The following is a 12,444-nucleotide window of genomic DNA, read 5'->3' on the forward strand; positions in this document are numbered from 1 at the left end:
TATATATAAAACTGGCTTAGAATACAATCATCTCCATTAAGAACAGGAGGACTTACTGATCTTTGGTGCAGAAATCATACAATCTACTCTCTGCTGTAGTGTAAAATGAATATTGAGCTTTGAGTTTGCCCTGAAATTGTGCAAAAACCAAGGTAGGAGCATTTAAGTTAGATATTCTATGGGGACTGTTCCACTCAAGCCCAAATTGAAGGTTTAGGGCCACTGGCCCTAAAGGTAGTTGTTTATATGGTGATCCCTTATTGGTCTCTTAGATTGATATCTTCCCCTGGAACACATACCTGAGTTATAACATTAGATTTGCTACAGGTAAGAAGGAATTTTTTTCCCTGCTCAGATCAGAACACTCAATAAATATTAGAGAGAGTAAGGAAAAATCTTTTGAATCTGAAATGAAATAAAAGGATTTTCATAATTTTGCTAGTAATGAGCCTCAATAGTAACCTGTATGGTCATATATTAATAGGACTGACTACATTTAGGCAAAATGGATACATCACTTTTTTTCTTCCATCAGCCAGTCATTCTACACTCCTTTCTGATGAGATCCAGAAAGATTTTGTTAAAATGTACACAATATCATTGAGAAAAGGTAATAAAACCCATTGCTGTAGAGTCAATTCCAACTCATAGTGTGTTAGGCTGGGTTCTCTAGAGAAGTAAAACTAATAAAGCTTATATATATATATATACACACAAAGAGAAAGAGAAATTCATCTTAGGAAAATGGCTCATACACTTATAGAAGTTGACAAGTCCCAAGTTCCTGGATCCAACGTCAAGCTGGAGGCTTTTCCCAACTCACACAGCTGACGAACTCAAGGTTGGCAGTCAGTACCAGCTGTTGACTCCAACGAATATTGAATCCAACATCTCCAGGCCGAATGGTGAATTATTTGCTCATGGACAGTTGTAGGCAGCACAACAGGATCCCAATCCACAGAAGAGTATCTCTTTTCCCAGGATGTCCATAAATATACTGGAACCAGGCCACATCCCTAGGGAAACTCCCTTTCAATGGATTGGCTGCTCAAAACATATTCATATGACCCCATCATGGGAACAGCCCATATCACAGTTGTTTAAACCACAAATTGTAGTTCAGCCAAGTTGACACACAGCTCTGACTATCATAGTCTACCCCTTGTCAACTTGGCAGTTTTACACATCTTTTAGCCATATATAATCTCTAAGTAAGGACAATTATAAAGTCATATTTGTGCCTAACTTGATTACAATCGAAACACATTAACCTTATTTACATTTCACAGTTCAAAACAGAAAGAAACAAAAATATTTTGATGCCCATGTACAAGGAAGAAATATAACAATCATAGTCCTCATTTCTGCAACTGGTCACATGGTTATAGCTGATATTCAGAACTACCTTCTTCCACTACCCATTCTGTATTCCCCTTGCCCTCAGCAGGCACCTCAGCTGGTCAGGGTTCTTTGCCTTGTGCGGTGACCCAAACCTTCATTCCTGAAGGGTTTGGGCCATTAGTAGTCATATCAGAATTGGGTTGCTGTAATTTTCTATTGACTTTAATAGCAGGGCATGGTAGTACTAAGAGATGTCCTAAAGAATCTCCTGTATTCCAGGCATATTCTTCTTTACCTCTATTATGTAATGTCAATCCAATTTCCCCTTGGTAATCAGTACCTGTCACACCAGATAGTATAGTAATACCCTTCTTAGTCTGTTGATCCAGAGGCATGAGGAAGTCAAAATGGCTGAGTGGCGTTCTTAATTTCCAGTTCAATGCACATAGCCACCCTATAGGTTAGAGCAGAACTGCCACATAGGATTTCCAGAGCTGCAAGTCTTTACGGAAGCAGACTGCTTCATCTTTCTCCTATGGAGAAGCTGATGAATTCAAACCATGGACTTTTTGGTTAGTAGCTGAAGACTTTAACCACTTTGCATGAATAGAACAGAGACTGATTGTATTCCAGTGGATGGAATGGAAAGGTAAAACAGAATATTTAGATAATGAGGTGTTTGTCATGTAATATAGGTATGATAATTAGCAGTCCTGCATGTTATAAGAAAACAGGTTAACTGCTAGCAACATTACCAACAAAAATCATATACCATCTTCATTATACCTGACATTGGCCTAAAAAGAACACTGCCCAACAATAATATGAAATTTAATTCTATTGAAGCACTATACGTCTTCCAGTTTGTCATAGTTTGGTGACTAGTGTGTTACTATGATGATAGAGGACATGTCATTAGTGTTTCAAATACCAGCAGGGTCACCCCAAGGTGGACAGTTCACAAATGAGCTTCCAGATTAAGACAGACTGGTAGGCAAGGCCTGGTGATCTACTTCCAGTGAAAACACTATGGATCACAAGAGAGTATTGTTCTATGTAGTAGAAAGGAGCCTTGGTGGTGCAGTGGTTAAGAGCTTAGCTGCTACACAAAAGGTCCCAGGTTAGAAGCCACCAGCCATACCACAGGAGACAAACCCTATGAGACAGTTCTATTCTGTGCTATAGGGTCACTGTGAGTTGGAGTCAACTCAATGTCAGTGAGTTTCACAGTGCAGGAAGATGGGCCTCCTAGGTTAGAAGGCATCAAAATATATAGTAGCTATAACAATCAGCATATAATCATGCAGGTGGGTGCAAGTCTAAGCAATGTTTTTTTCCTCTGTTTTACATGAGGTCACCATGAATCTGAGACAACTTCATGGCAACTAACAACAAGAATAATAATATTAATTACATTAATATTATTATAATTAATATGGAAAAATTAAATTAATAAAAGGTAATTTTGTATAATTTTGTTCTCTTACATTTAAAAAATTTTCTTCCACATCTCCTTCATTTTCTATCATTAGATAGAACAGGAGATACAACATGAATACACAATCAGCTTAGCACTTATTTTGAGAACAGTCTGAAGGGGATACAATAGATCTGGTACGCATTAAGCACATAGACTTAGTTTTACTCTTTCATACATAAAGCAAGTTATTCTGTTAATGATATTACCCCTTATTAAATAAAACCATCCCGATTTTTATTACCTAAGATGACACTAAAGAGTTTTGGTGGTATAGTGTTTAAAGCATTTGGCTGCTAACCAGAAGTGTGCTGGTTTGAACCCAACAATTGCTCTGTGAAAGAAACATGAGGCAGTCTGCGTCTGTAAAGATTGACACCCCTGAAAACCCAATGGGGGTCTCTGAGTCAGAATATATTTGATGGCAGTGAGTTTTGGTTTGGTTTGAAGGTGAGCTATTAAGACTACACATTTCTCTATTTGTAATGCATTGGCATGCTTTGGAGTTTTTTTTTTCCTTATGAAACCAGATTTTTGTGGTGGGGAGACTTTATTATCAAGATAACTATGACACCTGCAGAGTTTGATGTCATTGGATCATGCTCCATTTTTTCCAAACTCCAGCTGTGTTTCTGGCTCATCCTACACTTATGATGGTAAGAATGCTACTGCTCATGGTAGCCAATTGCCTTCTTTCTATTATATTTTTTTTCATTCACTACATCTTTATGACCAGTATTCAGCCCTGATTATTGAATTTTACTACCTAAATTTGCTAACTATTTCATTCCAATACAGTGGGCTTCTCATTGGAAAAACAAACAAAATTGTCCATTAAACTCTTTTGGGGAATTCTTTTATTTAATTCTCACAGTAAGCCTTGAAATAATTATTATCATGTTAGTTTCTGGAGATAAGAAAAGCAAGGATTAAAGAAAAGAACTGGTGCACCTAAGGCCACAAAGATGTAAATGGTTATAACATTCTAATATCAACATGTTCTATTTACAAGTCTAACGTTGTAAAATACATAATTTTCTCAAGTCAGCTCCTCTTTTTGCTTGAAATCCATATTAATTCTTGATTTTATAATTTTGAATTTCCTATTATAATCTCAGTTTTAAGAAAAAATAAAAGTACTTCTATTTATTTCATTATGTAACTTTAAAATAAGAGAAGACTAAGTATAAAATAACATTTATTTTTCAAAGTATTAAAATTAATCCTCCTTATATAAATAGAACCAGATGAAATATGAGTCTATGTTCATTTCACATTGAAGTACCATGTAAGTTACATTTTCCAGGCAGATATTTAGTGAATCATTCTTATTATGTTTAGGTCTACAGTTCCAAGCAGTGACAGTTTGGCCTGAAGTATGGTGGCTGGTCAGTGAATATGTGCTTTTACATGAATAAATATTAATTGTAAAACACTTATAATATAAAAAGATACTGATTTATATGGTTTCAGGAACTCCTGATTCTCTTTGCTATTCTCAGTCATAAGTATTAGGGACCCAGGAGGACTTGTGAAGCAAAGTCTGAAAAGACTTTAAATAGCAAACTCATTGGAAAGAAGACAAAACCCAGCCTTAATCACAATACACACATATGTCATATGAATCATATAGATACCTAATAACTCCATTTTTGTTTCACCTAATAAACCGTTTTAGTTCTGGAGAAAATAAATTTGAGTGATTATTTTACTTCAATCAATCAATAAGAAGAAATTGACTCACATGACTAGAAAAGAGAAGAAAAGCTTGTATCCCAGGGTAGATCTCAGTCCTTGGTGACTTTTTTTTAAAAGAAATTTTATTGTGGTGCAAATTTACAAAGCAGATTTGTTTTAGTCTCAACAATTCATGCACATTTGGTTTCAGGGCCCCGATTATAATCTCAACAATGAAAAACTCTCCTCCTGTCTCCTCCCTGTGACTACCCCTCCCCTGTGTCCTTAACTATGCATTCCTGTCTGTCCAGATTTGCTTCTCTGCAAATGCTGCCCTTTTGATCTCTCAAGGTTGATTGATCTAAGGGGTGCATCTCCCTAGGGTAGGTGGTTACATCTCCCTGGAGTAGGTGTTCTGCTTATAGGCCTTTCTACTGCTTGGCAGAAAGCTAATCCACTGAAGTGAGTCCAGCTCCAGGCCCGAATGATAACCCAGGATCATAGTCTCAGTGGTTCCACCAGTCTCTATCTGAACAGTAATTCCCATCATTTTTGTGTTTTTTAATTTTGTTTCACATTTTTCCTCCCACTACTTCCAGGATCTACAATTTTGATCATTTCTGAGTTGTTGGCATTGGTAGGTAGGCAACATCTTTTTATTCTGGTCTCAGGGTCATGAAGGCTGAGGTTCCCATGGTTCATCAGACCTTTGGACTAATCGTTTCCTTATGACTTTAATTCTCTTCACAATTCTTTGCTCCAGATGAGGGGAGACCAATAGTTGCATGTTAGATAGCTGCTCAAATGATTTTAAGACCCCAGTCACTATTCACCAAAGTAGGAAGTAGAATTTTATATACTGTGTTGTACTGATAGAGCTTGATATCCCCTGAGACCATGGTACTGAGTATGCAGGCCCAGTGATTCACTCCCTCAGGGTGTTTCATTGTCACTGAGAACCTACTCCAACCTCGTGACTCTTAAGTGAAGCCACATTGTCTCTCCTTCTAACCCCCTCCAATTTCTGTAACTTAAACCTAAAGTGAGGACAAATTCAGTGAGTCCAAAATGGCAAGCGTTTATACTAGGCCAATGTTGAATACTTAACTTTTTATCAACTACACCTGTTATTGTCATTAGGTGCCAATGAGTCAGCTCTGACTCACAGTGACCCTGTGTACAACAGAATGGAACACTTCTCAGTCCCATGCCAGCCTCACAATACTTGCTATAGCTGAGCCCATCATTGCAGCCACTGTGTCAATCCATCTCGTTGAGGGTCTTCCGCTTCTTTGTTGACCCTGTACTTTATCAAGCATGATATCCTTCTCTAGGGAGTGGTCCCTTCTGACAACATGACCAAAGTAGCTCAGACAAAGTCTTGCCATTCTTGCTTCCAAGGAGCATTTTGGCTGCTGCACCTCTTCCGGGACAGATTTGTTAGTTCTTTTGGCAGTCTGTGGTACTTTCAGCATCCTTTGCCAAAACCACAACTCAAAAGCATCAATTCTTTGGTCTTCCTTTTTCACTGTCCAGCTCTCATATGAATATGAGGTGATTGAAAATACCATGGCTTGGGTTAGGCTCACCTTAGTCTTACAAGAGATATCTTTGCTCTTCAGCACTTTAAAGAGGTCTTTTGCAGCATTTTTGCCCAGTACAATATGTTGTCTGATTTTTTGACTTCTGCTTCCATCAGTGTTGATTGTGGAACCAAGTAATATGAAATCTTTGACAACTTCAATCTTTTCTCCATTTATCATGATGCTATTTATTGGCCAAGTTCTGAGTATTTTCATTTTCTTTATGTTGAGAAGTAATCCATACTGCAGGCTGCAGTCTTTAATCTTCATCAGTAGATGCTTCAAGTCATCTTCACTTTCAGCAAGCAAAGTTGTGTTATTTACATATCACAGGCTGTTAATGAGTCTTCCTCCAATCCTGATGCCATGTTCTTCTTCACATAGTCCATCTTTTCAGATTATTTTTTCAGCATAAAGATTGAATAACTATGGCGAAAGGATACACTCCTTGTACACTCCTTTGCTGATTTTAAAGCATGTGGCATCCCCTTGTTCTGTTCAAATGACAGCCTCCTGGTCTATAAACGGGTCCCTCATGAGCACAATTAAGTGTTCTGGAATTCCCATTCTCAATGTTATCCTATAATTTGCTATGATCCACACAATCTAAAGCTTTTGTACAGTCAATAAAACACAAGTAAACATCTTTCTGGTATTCTATGCTTTCAGGCAAGATCCATCTGACATCAGCAATGACATCTCTCATTCCACATCTTCTGAATCCAGCTTGCAGATCTGGAAAGTTCTCTGTCAATATAGTGCTGCAACCATTTTTGAATTTTCAGTAAGATTTTACTTGTGTGTGATATTAATGATATTATTTGATAATTACCACATTCTGTGGGGTCACCTTTCTTTGGAATGGGTACAAATACGTATCTCTTCCAGTCAGTTGACTGATAGCTGTCTTCCAAATCTCTTGGCATAACATCTGTTTGTTGAAACGTCTCAATAGGTATTTTGTCAATTCCTGGAGCCTTGTTCTTTGCCAATTCCTTTAGTGCAACTTTCACTTCTTCCTTCAACACCATTGCTTCTTTATCATATACTATTTCCTGAAATGGATGAACATAAAATTGGCTTTGTTTGCTCCAGCTGCTCTTTTAAATCCTCCATTCAGCTCTTATCTTGTCATTTCTTCCATCTGCTTTAGCTACTCTCTATTCAAAGGCAAGTTTCAGAATTTCTTTGACATCCATTTTAATATTTATTTCCTTTCCTGTCTTTTTAATAATGCTTTTTCTTTCTTCATGGATGTCTTCCCACAATTCTTCTGGTTTATGGTCATTGGTGTTCAGTGCATCAAATCTGTTGTTGATGCATTCAGATGGTCTCTGAATTCAGGAAGGATATAATCAAGGCCATATTTTGTCTCTTGTGGACTTATTTTAATTCTATTCAGCTTTAACTGGAAATTGCATATGAGCAATTGATGATCTGTTCTACAGTCAGCCCCTGGCCTTGTTTTTGGGTGAAGATGTTCGGCTTCTCCATCATCTCTTGACACAGATGAAGTTGATCTGATTCCTGTGTACTCCATCTGACAAAGTCCACATGTGCAGCCACTGTTTATGTGGTTGAGGAAATGTATTTGCAATAAATAAGTCATTGGTCTTGCAAAATTATATCATGTGATCTCCAGTATTATTTTTATCATCAAGACCATATTTTGCAACTACTGGTGGCTCTTCTTTGCTTCCAACTTTTGCATTCCAATCACCAGTGATAATCAACACATCTTAATTGCTTGTTTGGTCCATTTCAGACTGCAGAAGTTGGTAAAATCTCCAATTTCTTCACCTTTGGCTTTGGTGGTTGGTGCATAAGTAGTAGTATAACTGGTCTTCCTTGCAGTCATATGGATATTATCCTATCACTGTCGGCATTGTACTTCAGGATAGCTCTTGAAACATTCTTTGTGATGATGAATGCTGTGCCATTCCTCTTCAATTTGTTGTTCCCAGCCTAGTATACCATATGGTTGTCTGATTCAAAATGGCCAAAGCCAGTCCATTTCAACTCACTAATGCCTAGGATATCGATCTGTATGTGTTTAATTTCATTTTTGATAACTTCCAATTTTCCTAGTTTCAGACTTCATATATTCCATGTTCTTATTATTAATGGATGTTTGCAGCTGTTTCTTCTCATTTCGAGTCATGACACATCATAAAATGGAGGTTCCAAAAGTTTTACTCCATCTATGTTATTAAGGTTGGCTCTACTCTGAGGAGGCAGCTCTTCCTCAGTGGTATTTTGAGTGCCTTCCTATCTGATAGGCTCAGCTTCTAGCACTATTTAGGACTATGCTTCAGGGCTATTCAGCTAAAACTAAGTGTGGCTTTTGTCCTTATCTGAAGAGTAGTAAACTCAATTTTCTTCATAAAGGAGCTCTTGGCTCAAGTACTTGGGCATTTAAGTGAAAAAATTATTTATTCTCTACTTATGTTCATCCATTTCTCCTCTGGGTTAACCTTGTTTCTGTGATGGAGCAGTAACATTTGACTAGAAGCACATTAAAAAACGTGTAGCTATTATGCTGATGGTCATTATTCATTCTGGAAGCAATACTGATCCATTTTACCCTATCTGCTGAGGTTAATACACCCTGAAAAGTACATTATCCAGAAAATTTTTAAAAGCAAATACATATATATATATATATATATATATATATAATTAACTGTTATTTCATTAGTAGTTTTTTATGCATTCCTGAGCCCAGAGTGACACTAATATATGCAGAGAAAACACCAGAGTCCATTAAAATGGATGAAATTACTTTAATGTTGTTGCTGCTGTTAGGTGCCGTCGAGTGGTTTCTGACTCATAGCAACCCCATGCACAGCAGAACGAAACACTGCCCGACCCCGCACCAGCTCCATGATCCCCACTATACTTGAGCCCATGAGCCCATCATCACAGCCACCATGTCAATCCATCTCGTTGAAGGCCTCCCCCTCTTTCGTCGACCCTCCACCCTACCAAGCATGACGTCCTTCTCCAAGAAAGGGTCCCTTCTGACAACATGACCAAAATAGGTGAGATGAAGTCTGGCCATTCTCAGTTCCAAGGAGCATTTTGGGTGCACTTCCTCCAGGACAGATCTATTAGTTCTTTTAACAGTCCATGGTACTTTCAGCGTTCTTTGTCAGCACCACCACTCAAAAGCATCAACTTTTGCGGTCTTCCTTATTTATTGTCCAGCTCTCACATGCAATCATCACTAGACGATTGGAAATATCATAGCGTCTGTCAGGCACACCTTAGTCCTCAAGGAGACATCCTTGCTCCTCAGCACTTGAAGCAATTCCTTCATGGTTGACTTTCCCAATGCTACATGTTGTCTAATGTCCTGACTGCTGCTTCCATTGGCATTGATTGTAGAACCAAGCAACATGAATTCTTTGACAACCTCAATCTTCTCTCCATTTATTGTGATGCTGCTCATTGGTCCAGTTGTGAGGATTTTTGTCATCTTTATATTGAGATACAATCCATACTGCAGACTGTATTCTTCAACCTTCATCAGTAAGTGCCTCGAGTCATCTTCACTTTCAGCAAGCAAAGTTGTATCGTCTGCGTATCTCAGGTTGTTAATGATTCTTCCTCCAATCCTGATACCATGTTCTTCTTCATATAGTCGAGCTTCTAGGATTATTTGCTCAGCATATAGATTGAATAAGTATGGGGAAAGAATACAACCCTGACTTACTCCCTTCTTGGTTTTAAACCATGCAGTGTCCCCTTGTTCCATTCAAACGACAGCCTCCTGGTCACGGTACAGGTTCCTCATGAGTACAATCAAGTGTTCAGGAATTCCCATTCTTCTCAATGTTATCCATAATTTGTCATGATCCACACAATCAAATGCCTTTGCATAGTCAATAAAACACAAGTAGACATCTTTCTAGTATTCTTTGCCTTGAACCAAGATCCATCTGACAACAGTTATGATATCCCTTGTTCCACATCCTCTTCTGAATCCAGCTTGCACCTCTGGAAGTTCTCTGTCAATATACTGCTGTAATGTTTTTGAATTATTTTCAGTAAGATCTTATTGAGCTTTTCTACCACCTTTTGACACAGATGTAGTCATTACTACACAGAAGTTGCCTATTCTTTAATAGGCAACATTAACTATCATAACATAAGCTAATAAATCATTTTGCCTTCAATTATTAATTTATAATATATCTGTTCACCTGATATCATCAATTTTTTTATAGCTCTTATCACCATAAGCTTTGGATTACACTTGCAAACAGAGGACTTGGGATATTCAATATTTATGGGCTTCAATCTTTAGCTCATAAACAACAACAACATAATGAGAATACTGAGATATCATGCTGATGTTTTCAACTCTAACCCTTAAGTGGTGCAAAAGATTAAGTGTTTGACTAGTAGCCAAAATGTTGGTGTTTCACCCACTCAGAGGCATCTCAGAAGACAGTCCTGGAAATGTGAAAGGTCACAGCTTTGAAAACCTTATGGAACAGTTCTTCTTTGTACATATGAGGTCACCATGAATCAGCACCAACTTGACAACTACCAACAACAACTATCTATCTATACATACATGGGTGCTTACAGAGTCATCATCCTGAAATCCAACTCTAATCAATTACCACATAAATTACTCTAATCTCCTACCGTTTTTTATCTGAAAACTGCCACTCCAATAGTGAAAAACCTGTTTCCCAACTTCCATCATCATCCATTTGCTTGTTTATTTTCAGTATACATGTATAGCTCTATCAGAATTAGTCACAGCTACTACTATATTGTTGTCATTGTTAGATGCCATCAAGTCAGTTTCTACTGATACTGATCCTATGTACAACAAAACAAAGCACTACCAGGTCCTACATCATCCCCAATTGTTCCTATGCTTCAGCCATTTTTGCACCCACTATGTCAATCTATTTCATTGAGATCCCCTTTTTTACTGACCCTTTACTTTACCCAGAATGCTATCCTTCCCCAAAAACTGATCCCTCCTGATAACATGACCAAAGTCTGAGAGACTGGACAGTGTCACTTCTAAGGAGAACTCCAACTGTTCTTCTTCCAAGACAAATTTATTCACTCTTCTGGCAGTCTGTGGTATATTCGATATTCTTCACCATAACCACAGTTCCAATTGATCAATTCTTCTGGGATCTTCCTTATTCATTGTCTAACTTTCACATGCATATACTTACTGTTTTCAAGTCAAACCTGACCCATAGTGACCCCTCCTTGGGTTTCTGAGGTGATATCTCTACAGAAGTAGATTGTCCAGTCCTCCTTCCAAAGAGTGGCTGGTGGATTTGAACTGCCAGCCTTCTGGTTAGCAAGCAGATGCCTTAGGCACTACTCTACCAGAGCTCCTTCACATGTGTGTAAGGCCTTGAAAAGACAATGGCTAGGGTAACACAGGTTTACTTGTGTTTTTTTGACCATGGAAAAGAATTTGATTGTGTGGATCATAATAAATGATAGGTAACATTAAGGATAATGGGAATTCCAGAACACTTAATTGTACTCATGAGGAACCTGTTCATAGACCAGGAGGCTATCATTCAAACAGAACAAGGGGACACTGCATGGTTTAAAATAATGAAGGGAGTGCATCAGCATTGTATCCTTTCACCATACTTATTCAGTCTGCATGCTGAGCAAATAATCTGAGAAGCTGGACTATATGAAGAAGAACATAGCATCAGGATTGGAGGAAGAATCATTAACCACCTGCTATATGCTGATGATACAACATTGCTTAAGGAAAGTGAGGATGACTTGAAGCACTTACTGATGAAGATTGAAGAATACAGTCTGCAGTATGGATTACATCTCAACATAAAGAAACAAAAATCCTCACAACTGAAACTAAGCAGCATCACGATGAATAAAAAAAAGATTGAAGTTGTCAAAGACTTCACATTCCTTGGTTCTACAACCAGTGCCAATGGAAGCAGCAGTCAGGACATCAGATGATGTATGTTGTTGTTGTGTTTTACCATTGAGTCAGATCTGACTCATAGCAATACTTCCATGGGTTTCCAATCTGCATCCAGTATATAAGAAGAAGCTTTGAGGAAGGTCTCCAGCTTTTTTGCATGCTTGGATTCTAAATGTAGCCAAGTCTTCATTCAGCAGCACTCCATCATTAAATGGAAGTGGTATATCAGAGTTATGGCTCAAGCAGGACCTGAAGGCACAAGTAAGTTGCATTAGAAAGTGGCCCAAATGCCTACAGTCTCCACTCCAGTCACATTACCTTCCCTCTTCCAGGCTACACTTCTGGCATCATAAGGAATTCATTATGATCAGTTGACTGAGGAAGAGAAAACTCGTACTGGGTTCACAGATATTTCTGCG

The sequence above is a fragment of the Orycteropus afer genome, unplaced genomic scaffold (assembly GCF_000298275.1).
Source record: "Orycteropus afer afer isolate SDZICR_OR568_19922 unplaced genomic scaffold, OryAfe1.0 scaffold00105, whole genome shotgun sequence".
NCBI classification, from domain to species: domain Eukaryota; kingdom Metazoa; phylum Chordata; class Mammalia; order Tubulidentata; family Orycteropodidae; genus Orycteropus; species Orycteropus afer.